Consider the following 12,444-nt stretch of genomic DNA (forward strand, 5'->3'; position numbering starts at 1 on the left):
AAGTAGTCGCCGTCATCCGACAGATCTTCTGAAGCAGGGTAGTACAGCAAGGTGTCCTCGGTGCCTGTGTCGCTCATCAGGTGATTGCGCTTCCTCGGAGCGCTCGACGCTGTGACGTCGGTCCCCTACGGACGTCTAGCTGACACCGCTTCCATCGCCGAAGGTCTCGGAAGCGGCGCCTCCCGAAAACACGCAAAAATACTCGCAAAATGAGAGCAGTAGAAAACAGGGTTCCACACAAGAGCCACTTTTTCGTCTTGGGTGATGGTCTTGGGTAATGGACTTGGGTAATGTTCTACGTCTAGTGTGGGGCTCAGTGTCAGCTTGTAATCGCCGCATACTCTTACTGACCCGTCCCGCTTCAAAACTGGCACCACTGGAGTGGCGTACTCGCTACCGGTGTCAATATGTCCATCTGTTCTTGTCTAGACAACTCTTGCTCAACAGTACTTTCTAGAGAAAACGGAACGCTTCGGAGCTTTGAAAATTTTTGGAGTCTTCCCATCTTTGAAAACAAGAGTTGCCTTCTCACTTCGGATGGTGCCTAGTTCGTTCCTGAAGAGGTCCTTACGGCGGTCAAGCAAGGATTGCAGCTCGGGAAGTCGTTGAGTGCTTAGTAATGCCTCGCCCTGTGGCTGTCGCAGGCCGCGAACTTGGCTGCAACCGGCGCGCACTTGCTGAAGCCAGTTGGGCCCGAACAGTGCTAGCCCGCTCTGGGGAACCACGTACAACGGCAAGCGCTGGCACTGATCGTTGTGCTCAACTCTAAGAAAACAAACACCGCATGGCTTCACAGGTTCGCTCGTATAAGTCCTGAGCGTCAACTTAGTTTGCTTCAGAGGTACTGCCGGAAAAAGTGAGCGGAACTCGTTCAGGGACATTACGGAAACGGCGGCTTACGAATCAGGCTCCATTTTCAACGGAACACCCTCGATGATTAAGCTGAGCATGATGGGGTCTGAAGTTACTACCTCTTTCCTTGCAAACTTTGCAGGGGTGGTTCTCACGACTGTAACACCCGAACGTTTTGTACTGTTCGCTTTCGCTTCAGCTGACATTTTCCTTGCCGCCTTAGGCAGGCATTCTTAATGTGCCCTTTCTTGTTGCAGAAAGAAACAAGTCGCATTGACGTGCGGACACGCATTGGCAGTGTGAGTTGAGTTACAGCGGAAGCATTTCGTTGTTCCCCTGGAAGGCAACTGATGCACCCCGAACTCGCTTTCAGGCTTCGAATGAGCAACTGCAGCGTTAGCGAGCGCAGCTTCCAAAGCTGTTGCACGGTCAACGGCTCGTTGAAACGTTAGATTCTTGTCTTCCGAAAAGAAGTGTCTTTGAATGTCGACTCTGAGCAAACCGCACACAAATCTGTCTCGAAGCGACTCGTCAATAAATGCACCAAACTCGCATGTTTGCTCCAATGCCCGTAACTCCGCCACGTAGTGTGGCATCATTACGTGTTCCTTCTGCCTTCGGCGATGAAACTTCGCTCGCTCACCTATGATTGACCGTTCAGGGGCCAACTGTTTACTAAGCAGCTCGCACAAGCTCTCCAGGGACTTCGAGGACGGCTTATCTGAAGCGGCGACCGACTTGAGGAGCAAATACGTCTGTGGACCCAATATGCTGATGAACGCCTCTACCACCCTCCGGTCCTCCGGGACATCATTGGCTCGAAGGTACGCTTGCACGCGTTCTTCGTAGCTAGTCTAATCGCTCGTAGAATTGTCGAAATGTTCTACTTGTCCAAGCTGCAGACTCGTGGTCGCCTTCGCCATACTGTTTCAACCGGCTGCTCCTCAACTATCCGTGCGTAGTCCGTCAGCAGATGAATTGCGTTGCTGTCAGGCAGGAGCTTGTTCCTTGCTGGCAGCATCTCATCCTCGTCGCCAGTCTATGTCGTGTCTGACGGAAGGACAGCGCAACGGTGGAGCGAAAACAGTACGGCTTTGTTTAGCCATCGACTTAACAGCGGCGTACGAACTGCCCGGTACTATGTAGCGCGCGCCAGCTTGAATGCCGGCGCTTTTAAGCACAACCGCAGAGTGATAACGCTTGCGCCGCTACCACGGCGCATGCCTAGCTGTGACGCCTTGTCGCCTAGGCACGCGACCATATCAGGTTTACATTTTCTAATTTTAAAAATTTGGTGCAGCTAAAAAAGGACCGCCCAGTGACTTATGCCTATAACGACTACCGCTTTATGGATTTCGCCAGTGCTATTTTTCTCTACCACTACGCACGCAAAATTGCCGCGTGCGGAAATTTTGTGCGGCTTCTTGCTGGGTGAATAACATGGAATTATGTTGCGATGTGTTGAGTTGCGTCCGGACTTTGGCCGCAGCAGGCACATACCTCATCTTGTTGCGAACGTTTGCTCCGGTATGGTTTTTTTCTCAGGCAGCCAGCCAAGGCCTCAAATTCCAAGGCCCTGCTCTTTATGTTATTGTATGGGGTTTCTGTAGATTTATTTCTTGCCGTATTTATACCCGTTGCATCCACTTTATCGTCCATGTTCCTCTCATTTTCTCTCCTTTTTGTTATTTTTTTGTTTCTCGGGCTTCCTCCGTTTCTATCGCTTACAGATAGGTACTGATTAGCTCATACAGGCTAGGTATGTCGCCCCGTACAGAAGGGGATGCCAATAGAATTCATCGATTGTTGTCATCATCCCCGGGCAATTAAATAATGCCGACGTGCGCGGACTGTTATGACACGCGCGATTTGTCGCGCTACTTGGTACGCAATTTGAGCGAGATCACGTCCGGTTAAATGAAGGCATTGTATACACGCACCACTACTCCCGAAAAGCAATCCGTGCAACAATTCTGCCTGTCTATTAGGCTGCGCATGCTCCGTGGACGTATACTTTCTCAAACCCAACAACCGAGGATCGCCAGGCCTGTACACCATAGCGGGCCTCTCGCACGCTCTGTGCAGCAGTCAACCGCACTTTACGCACGTTCCGGGACTTCGAACGAAGCAGTAAACGCATCCACCGCATAGAGGTCGAAGTTCTGGCTATATATTGCATATCAGAGAGTAACAGGAGATTTCAACTTTTGCACTTACAGATGAATCTTCAAAAAAGGATATTTTGGTGACTGGTTTTTCCATTCTAGCACATGATACACGGAAAGGTAATAGGCTTCCACACAAGACATCATCTATGCAGTGGCGGAAGTACTAGGTATTTCTCAAGCTATTGCGCAAGTGCGCACAGCAACTGGGTCACTTGCGCAATAAGCAGCCCTGGAGACACTACAGCGCATTACTGTCTTCAATGTGACTCTTCTTCACTATATAGTGAAATTACTAAAGCGTTAACATTCGACGGTCTTTTGTGACCCATCGATTTGGAATGAATTCCAAGCTATATTGGTATAGTGGGCAATGAAGTAGCAGATAAACTGACGGCTAGGTTACATACTTTAGAGTCACAGACACACGTTGTCTTCTCGCCATTGGAGAGTCTCCTTTGCAGCCTGGGCTATAAGTTATGCCCAACGACATAGTTTGATGATCCTGCGAAGCCGTCTGTATTGTATAACAGTAATCCTTGTAAGAGTTGGGGTCGGGCATGTCAAAAGGGGTAGGGCTAGCCTATGCCATCGTCCGACTCATCCACGCTAAGTACGTTGTTGAAGGAAGGAACGTGTTGTCATAAAGAACGAGGAGTACTGGGTTTATTTGCAATATCTACATGAGGAGTGGAGAACTTTACATCTCATCAGTCTAGCATGACTGAAGTGAAGCACACCGAGGAGCCGAAAACGGCTGTGTAAACCCCCTCTGTCTTCCCTAGAACCCTAGGCCAGGGAAAACTGCCGTCCAACCTTCGTCCAATCGGAGCGTCCAAAGTCGTTGAAAGACCCGCGTTGAGAGCGAGGGTGGACACAATCCCTCCCGCACCTTTGTTCACTGAACACACAGAAAGGAGGGGAGCTTCGTAGACAGGGGTGGTCACGCTTGACTCAAGCTCGCGAGTCTTGGGTTCTTGAGATGACACAGCAGTTAGCTGGGGCTTCTGTCGAACGACCATGGCCATGGCCGGAGTCCGTGAGGGAACGCCTAAGAACACCCTTTTCCATGAATTTTCTTGCTCCCATTGGACTGCAAATGCGATAGTGAACCAACAAACAATACTCGGTCCGTCAAACGTGTCTTGCCTCGCTGGCGCCATAGATGTCTGTCCGAGGGGGGGGGCGCATTGTTGGCTTCACGAAGCGATCCGTCGTAGCGGGGCAGGAGGGGGCCAGAGGTTCACTATCACCGCTGGCCGATCGTAACACCCTCCGCTTCGCTGTCTGTAAATTTCAAGATCGACGGCACACTAGACGCGCTCTTATGCAGTCTACAACTTGAGGTAACCAATATGCCTTACTTCTTGCATCGTATAAAGGAAATGACATCATCCGAGTGCCTTCGCTGTAGCACAATGTAAGCTTCTCTTGGGCACTGTGTCACTGTGTGTCCATCACATGACCAGCGACGAGAGATTTTCGAACACTTCATGTAGGGACTCTGGGAAGGCAAGCACCGGACTCTGTAGTGGACAAGCACAGCTGTGCGCAGATCGTCGCAGAGCTGCGGGCTGGTGGGCGGGACGACAAAAAGGAGACGGATTTCGGCCAGGAATAAGGAGGACGGCGTACTTCACCGGTTGCGCCATGACGCTATTCGGCTCCAGCATGGCGTCGAGCCGGGTGAGCCAACCGCCTCGGCTGATGGTCCCGGCTCACCATTGCGGGAAGACGCGAGGGCGGCCGACGAGCCGTGCCGTCGTCCCTACATTTATTCGAAGGGAGGCGAGAGCAGAGCGGCCGTAAGGGAGAGCGTGCTATTTTTTATGCCCATGACTCAAGTCACGCGAGATGCGCGGCGCGATGACGGCAAACGCGCGATGATGACGCTACGCCTTCCATGCAGGCAACTTTTATCGGCGCGGAATATACTTAGACCACTCTTAGACATAGAACGACATAGGCTTGTTCCCAGGAAATTTTGAAAGGAGCTGCGAGAAGATGAACTTCGGTCCAAGTAAATGGCCACAACGGTTGCTGTCTATTTTGCAATGTGAGGCTGCAGAAGTAATCGCCAGACTCAGTGCACAAAATGCATATGATTAAGTGAAGGTTAAGACTAGTCGAAGAAGTACCGCCTTTCAGCCTAATCTTTTCGGCAAAGGTTTAGAAGCACGGGCAAGAAGGATAGCGGGGGATATACGGAGTTTGGGCTCGGTGACTGTGCTCCCGCACAAGTCAGTAATCATCTGGTATTTATCATGCAGGTGTTTGCCGTAGCTGCAAACGCGCTCTTCGCTGCTTATCTCGTCCTTTCCCCCGCCACTGTGTCGACTACAGCACCCAGCTGCTGTGATAACGGCATCTTATGCATCTTATTCCTGCTTCCGCCCGACATCAACGCTTCACCCTGTCCGACAACGCCACTACCCGGTTTTCTATTCCTGGGTGCCCAATGGAAAGCCGCATCACCACAGTCATCACCCGCCGATATAAAAGTGCTACAACCAGGATCAAATCCTGGCCATCCTGGCCGTCCAGCGCGCCCGCGATCGGGCCGGCAGACTAGATCTGTCAGTCCCGTCGTGGGATTAGCCGGGTGCGCGTTTTATCGCGCTTTGCTGGACCAAATAAAAGTTAATTCCCTCACTCACTCACTCACCTTCGCCGCTCTGCGGGCTCGGTGGCTGTGTTCCCGCACAAGTCACTAATCCTCTGGTATTCATCATGCAGGTTGGTAACAAGTATTCCCTGTTAGCAAAAAAAAAAGCTAGCAACTATTTCTTAGTGCAGCTGCCGAGCCCGCAATGCTGCGTTTTTCTTGTAGCTGATTGCGGCAATGTTTTGCGTGCCTTGCTTCTCTTGGCAGGTGATGTCGAGTCTAACCCAGGCCCTAGCAATATCGACCATGTGCTCGCTGAACTAAAAAATATATCCGCCGGTCAAACCAAGCTCATTTTCGAAATACAAGACCTCAAAACTCAGATCAATTCCACTGAAGTTACAATAGCCGGCTTGACTAAGCGAATGACCTATCTGGAGGCCCATTTCCAAGTTTTTTCCGATCTTCAAACCGATTTCGAAGCAATCAAATCTTAGAGTGCTGGGATTGCTCGACATTTAGACATTCTAGATGCGCGAATCGAGGATACAGAAAATCGCTCGTGCCGCAATAATGTTACATGCTATGGCATTCCCGGTACTAACCCATCCGAAAATTTTGCAGGCTCTGAGGAAACAGTCATCAACCATTGCTGCCAGAACTTGAGTATAACAATTAACCATGAGAACATTAAAAAATTAAATTATGGGGTTTTATGTGCCAAAACCACATATGATTATGAGGCATGCCGTAGGTGAGGACTCCGGAAATTTTGACCACCTGGGGTTCTTTAACGTGCACCTAAATCTAAGTACATGGGCGTTTTCGCATTTCGCCCCATCGAAATGCGGCCGCCGTGGCCGGGATTCGATCCCGCGACCTCAGCAGCCCAACATGACCACTAAGCAACCACGGCGGGTTCTGAGAACATTGAACGCGCCCATCGCCTTGGGCGTTACAGATCTAACCACACTCGTCCAATCATCGCCAAATTTACTTCACCTAAGATTAAAGATGCCATCTTATCAAATGGTCATAAGCTTAAGGAAACAAACTTCAGCGTTGGCGAGGACTTTTTCCTTAAAATACGATATGCGCGAAAGCATCTAGTCGCATTCGCTAAAGAAAAGAGAGCAAAGTCTGCTCTGAATTTTAAGACATTACATATTGGTCCCAAGCGCTACATGTTCGACGAAACCACGCAAACAGTCAAGGAAATAGCAACTCGGCCCTCACAATCATATTAGCAATCACCTCGTCGTGAGCCGTCTGGGAACCGTGCCAAGAAGCTTTCTTTATCTAGCCTCTCGCTCTCCGTTATATACACTAACATTCGTAGTTTTATTCCTAAGCGTGAAATTATTTCTAGCCTTGTTTCGTACTCAAGCAGCAACCTACTATACTAACTGAGACTTGGCTGAACAGTGACCTGACAGACAACGAAATAATGACTGATCTACCAAACTTTCAAGTTTTTCGGAAAGACCATAAACATTCACGAGGAGGGGGCGTACTCATTGCTGTCAGCCAAGATTTATCATGTTCCCTAATACAAGATTCATCTGACCTCGAAATTTTGCGGCTAATCTTTCACACAGCACCTAACACAGTTTTACTTAGGCGTTTGTTATAGGCCGCCACATAGTAGGCAGAATTTTTCCCGTCAGCTTAATAACGTACTAAGTCAATTGTCCGCAAAGCATCCTAATTCACATATCTTCCGCTTCGGCGGTTTTAATTTTCCGAATATTGACTGGCATAACCAGCCCGCACCTATAAACTAACAATGGAGAAACAAGGGAATTCCTAGATTTTTGCAATAACCTCAACCTTACTCAGGTAATACTTGAACCTACCCGCGTAACACAGAACTGTGCAAATATTTTAGATCTCTTATTAACCAGTCACCCAGACAGCGTTCAGCCCATTACATACCTACCTGAAATAAGCGACGACAAAGTAATTTACGCTAACCTTCTCCTTACGCCAAACCGGCACCGCAAATACGATAAAACCATCCGTCTTTATGACAAAGGAAATTATAACGCCATAGAAAATGAACTTAACGCGTTTTTTCAAGTCTTCTTGTCACGTTTTCATTCCCGCAGTGTTCAAGAAAATTGACTACTGTTCAAAGAGAAACTAGAAAGTCTAACTAATAGATTCATCCCCTAAATTAGTTTTCACTCTAATTAACAAAAGCCATGATTTACTAAAACAAAAACGCTTGGAGGACAAAAAGAAGCGTCTTTACCGTTCAGCCAAGTATCAGGGGACGCATAGCGCATGGGTGAAATATCACGAAGCTGAAAGATCATATCTCGCCGCTATTTCTAATGCCAAGCATACCTTTTTTTCACTCAGACTTGCCGAATATGCTAACTAGTAACCCCAGAAAGTTCTGGCAAGTTATCAATCCGCATCACGCACCAGAAATAACACTCACAGATGAGTCAGGCATAGTTTTCACTGATGCTGAGTGCGCTACTATGTTTAGCTCTGCCTTCTCATCCGTATTTACGAAAGAAACTGAAATACCGCCATCATTTTCAGCACCACCCTCAGTGTTAAATTATGCTACGCCACCAGTTGTCTTCACGTCATCTGGCATTTCGTCCTTAGTTGAAACCATGAAAATTTCATCTTCGTCCGGTATCGACAATATTAACTCAAAGGTTTTGAAAAATAACAAGGATTTTTGTGCGCAATTTTTATGCTTACTTTTTTCACAGTCACTGTTATCAAATCAACTACCACGTGATTGGAAAAGCGGTAAGGTCGTTCCAGTCTTCAAATCGGGTAGAAAAAATTCACCGCTTAACTACCGTCCCATTTCCCTTACCAGCGTACCCTGCAAACTCATCGAACACATCTACTCCAATGTCATGAGCTTCCTCGACTGTCACAACTTTTTTCATTCTGAGCAACACGGTTTTCGAAAAGGCTTCTCATGCGAAACACAGCTGGCCATTTTTATTCATGATTTGCGTGCTAATCTTGACTCTAACCTACAGACCGATGCTATCTTTCTAGACTATGCAAAAGCGTTCGACAAGGTTCCGCACAAACGCCTACTACTAAAACTTTCATATTTGAATCATCCCTCTAATATCTTTAAATTAATAGAATAATTCTTGACTAACCGCTCACAGTACGTCACCGTTAACAACCACAACTCCAGTCCTATCCCAGTATACCGTCAGGTATCCCGCAAGGGTCGAACCTCGGTCCGCTTCTGTTTCTAATTTATATTAACGATTTACCAACGCACGTCTAGTAATATACGCATGTTCGCCGATGATTCTGTAATTTATCGCAAGGTTAATAACGCTTCTGACCAAACATCTCTTCAAGACGACCTTAACCGCATTCAGGAATGGTGTGCCAATTGGTTAATGGAACTTAACCCTCAAAAATGTAAAATCTTCTCCTTCACGCATCGCCGTAACCCACTTCATTTCCCATACGTCATAGCTAACGTCCCTGTACGACCGGTTCTATCATACAAGTACTTAGGCATCACCTCGTGTGGCGACTTGCCCTGGAGCACACACGTTATGAACATCATTCCATCCGCTAATAAAACACTTGGATTTTTAAGGCGTCATCTCCGCCAAGCCCCTAAACATGTGAAGTTATTAGCGTACAAATACCTTGCCAGACCAAAATTAGAATATGCCTCACCCATTTGGAACCCGCACCAAGCTTACCTTATAGATGCACTCGAATCAGTCCAAAACACAGCAGCCAGATTCATCCATTCATCATATTCTTACGACATCAGTGTGTCAACTTTGAAAGCTGAATCCGATTTATTGCCCTTATCACTTCGTCGCCGCATTGCCAGCCTTTGCTTGTTTCATAAATTTTTCAATAGTTCACTAGGCCGCGCACCCTACATCGTCACTACAGCCCGCATATCTCATCGCACTCGTAATCCGCTTCAAGTTTCCCGACCTCGTGCCTGAACTACCACATTTGCCGCATCATTTTTTCCCGTACTGCAGCAGACTGGAAGGACCTACCCAACGACATCGCAGCCATCACGTGCTCATCCAATTTTACCAATAATGTTACCAGTCATGTTTCGTTGTGTTAATACTTGCTCACCAAAATATATGTACCCAGCTCTTATGCAATACCCCTCGTCGGTCTTTAAGGTAATAAAATGAAATGAAATGAAATAGTGAGGGGTATCCGTAGTTTGCATATGGCTTAAAGGCAAACCTAGTCGAGTGGCTGAAAAGCGCGGAAGCGTACGAGAGCAGAGACATGATTATTGAATGCCTGTAAGAGCAGTTTTACAAAAGCATCCCACAATCTGTGAAGCTGTGGGTGCAAGACAGAGGAACGGCGGCTGAATTAGCCGAAGAGTACGCAACGCATAGAAAGATGAACGCCGAGGACTGAAATGTGAACGGTCGAACTGGACCGTGGAAACCATTTCCGTTCAAAAAGTGTTCGCAGACTAGACGACCGGAGCCTATAGACGGGGAGGAAAATACCTCAGAAAAAAAAACGAGGAGAAATAAAACAGGGAAACCGTGCAAAAAGAGCAGAAAAGAAAATTCGAATCTTTCAGACCGATCCGCTGCTATCGGCACTACAGAGACCGAAAGGGCAGGATTCTAGATTAGTTAGTCGTACCTACTATGTACGGGTAATACCTTTTGAGTCTCTGTCATGGAAATGGGTGATCTGGCCACCTAGGCGTAAACAAATCAAAAGAAAGATTGCTTATGGAATACTGCTGGCCTGGCTGTTTCAAAGACGTAGAAAACTTTCATGCGAAGCCTGCCAGTGCTCGGCTAAACCAGGAAAAACATGGAAAGCTCCACTAAAGGTAGTGCCCTTAATATCAGAACCTTTCAGATGACTTATGATAGACACGGTAGGGCCTCTACCAAAGAGAAAGTTGGGTTACAGGTACTCGTTTACCATGCTGTGTCCGGCTACAAAGCTTCCAGAAGCAATCCCTCTGAACGAGCTCAGCTCCACCGAAGTAGTAGACGCGCCTTTGCCAGTATTCGCACGAGTTGGGTTTCGAGCCGAAATTCAGGCGGATCAAGGGCCAGTATTCACCAGCGCACTGACTTCCAGATTCTTACAAAAGTGCGGGGCAAAGTTGATACACAGTTCCGTCTATCACTCTCAATCAAATAGTGTAGAGAGGTGGCTTCAGTGCTTAAGCGAGTTTTGCGGGCGCTTTGTTACGAGCACAAGGAGGACTGGAAAAATTGTCTTCCGGCCACTTTGTTTGCTTTGCGAACGGTTCCTCATGAGGCTACAGGGTTCTCGCCAGCAGAGCTATTGTATGGGAGGACACTCCGTTCTGCACTGAGAATGTTAAGAGAAATGTGGGAGGAAACAGGAGAGCGTCCAGCAGTGGTAGAGTACATGTTAAATCTGCTGGAACGGCTAAGTACAACTCAAGAACTAGTCGAAAATAACATGGGAGTAGCTCAACAGAACGCCAAGTTCTATTACGACAAGTATGCGACCCTTCGTACGTTTAACGCCGGATACCAGGTAACGATCCTCAAACCTTCAAGAAAGAACAAACGTGAAGTTCAATGGGACGGACCCGTTAAAGTATTGCACAAGTTTTGATATACTAACTATGCTCTGAAAATACCCGGTCGCAGGAAGGAGGTGGAGATATACCACAGCAATTTGATGAAACCGTACGTAGAGCGGATCGGAGTCGTTAACTGTACCATCAAGGAACAGAATGACACTAGTACCGAGTTTAATGAGTATAAGGCGAGCTTCAACCCTGAAATCAGCCTGGAAGAAGTGGTAAAGCGTTCTGTAAGCTCGCACGCTCTTAGACCCGAGCAGCTAGAGGAGCTAAGAGGGCTGTTGGGGGAATATCTCGACAGATTCAGCGATAGGCCAGGTAGAACCGAACTAATAACGCATGAAATAGAACTGACATCAACCGAACCCGTAAGATCAAAGCATTACAGGGTGTCTCCGCGACAGAGATAAATTATGGAGGCAGAGATAGAGTGCATGCTAGAGTTGGGATTTATTTAGACCACTCAGAGTGACTACACGTCACCGCTAATACTTGTAGAAACCCCTAATAAGGACCCTCGTCCGTGTGTTGATTACAGGAACTTGAATGCCATCACTAGGGATCAGCTGTACCCGATACCCAACATTAAGGACGAATCGAAAGAGTTAGCGCTGGTAAATACATTTCAACTATAGATCTCGTGCGGGGATACTGGCAAGTTCCCCTTTCAGAAAGTGCCAGCCGCTATGCCGCATTTATCTCACCTGTAGGCACTTTTCGCCCTCTCGCTCTCAGCTTCGGGCTGAAGAACGCGCCGTTTAGCTTCTCTAAGTTAATGGATGTTGTCCTAAAAGACTTGCAGGAGTTCGCCTTGCTATACCTTGATGATGTAGCAATTTTTTCGGACAGTTGGAAACAGCACGTATCGCATCTCAAACAGGTGTTCTCACGGTTGAGGGAAGCCGGTTTGACGATGAAGGCGGAAAAAGTGTAGGTTTGGCTACTCGCAGGTTACTCACTTGGGACATGCTGTCGGCCAGGGCACGAGACGGCCGGCCGAGCTGAAGATAGCTAAGATTGGAGATTTTTCCCAGCCGCGCACGAAAACAGACATTCGTTCATTTTTGGGACTTGTAGGGTACTATCAACGGTGCATTCTGAATTACTCGCCAATAGCAAGTCCTTTAACAGACGCCCTCCGAAAGGGAGCACCGGATAGCGTGCACTGGGATAACAACAAAGAGAACGCTTTCCAGGGTTGAAAAACGTTATTGGTTTCGTCACGTGCTTCGCGCGCCAGA

This window comes from Dermacentor variabilis, chromosome 7 (genome assembly GCF_050947875.1).
Source record: "Dermacentor variabilis isolate Ectoservices chromosome 7, ASM5094787v1, whole genome shotgun sequence".
NCBI lineage: Eukaryota > Metazoa > Arthropoda > Arachnida > Ixodida > Ixodidae > Dermacentor > Dermacentor variabilis.